Below are 1,245 nucleotides of genomic sequence, written 5' to 3' on the forward strand. Positions count from 1 at the left end.
TTAATGTCATTTTTTCTTGTGTGCGTGCATGTGTGCGTGCGTGTGTGTGCGTGTGTGCATGCGAGGGGGGGGGGGGGGCGCATGCATGTGTGCGTGTGTGTGTGCGTGCATGCGTGGGGGGGGGCGCATGCATGCTGCTATTTTGTTAACGCATGTTATGTATGAATGAGAACAACTGGATCCTTCTCTCTCTCATTCTGTAATTGATAGACTCAGACGTTTCTCCACAAACATCTTTCTTAACATCATCATAGCTCTGAATGGGGCTCCCCAACCCTCAGACCACAGACGGACTGGATAACAGACAAATAGCACAACAGCACCTCGGTGAGTTGAGGAGGACCATGGGAAATGAGGGTTTATCAGCTTGCAATAAACAGTGAATGAATACTACCTGTTTAAAAAAAAAAAGAAAAAGAAAAAAAGAAAGTACAATTCATGTGTGACTGCTCGTCTCAAAAAATAACATGATGTCCTACTTCACCTACTGCATTCAGCATCAATGGAAATAAATGGATGCTGTCCTCGGTCAAAGAGCCATGTAGCTTTTACTTTGTCTGTGTCACAAGAGTACAGACTGTGAGGAACCTGCTGTGGGAAAATGGGTGACAAATCAACTGAACAATGTCTCTGGATTTACAGAACTGCTTGTAGGCCCATGTGTGCACCTTACTGTCAGTTAGCTGGAAGGAAATGGAAAAAAATACCACTTTTTGTTAAACTACACAGTTAGTCAAGGCTACAGACAGTATTTACTTGACTGTGTGTGTGTGTGTGTGTGTGTGTGTGTGTGTGTGTGTGTGTGTGTGTGTGTGTGTGTGTGTGTGTGTGTGTGTGTGTGTGTGTGTGTGTGTGTGTGTGTGTGTGTGTGTGTGTACAGTTTTATTTGTATGGGATAATGACAATCCCATTGGTACTGTAGAGGGGATGGACCAAACTCATCCTTATTCTCCTTGTGTGGTTAAAAAAAGCTATTTATTGAAATTATTGTTATAATTGAAATAATGATTAATTATTGTTATTCCATTCTCTTCCCGGGATATCTGTATATATTTGTTAATATAACACAGACCAACCAAGGAAACCAAGCAAATTACTGACTGACTCATTTAGTGTGTGGATGGGCTGTGTTACATCTCAATATGCGACGTGTTGGGATAAATGACGAAAAGTGTGAGGTGTTGAGTGTTAAAGTGTGATGAATGATTTTTATGAACGACAGATTAAAGAGGAAGATAGGTGTTT

Source organism: Argentina silus (genome assembly GCF_951799395.1).
Source record: "Argentina silus genome assembly, chromosome: 3".
NCBI lineage: Eukaryota > Metazoa > Chordata > Actinopteri > Argentiniformes > Argentinidae > Argentina > Argentina silus.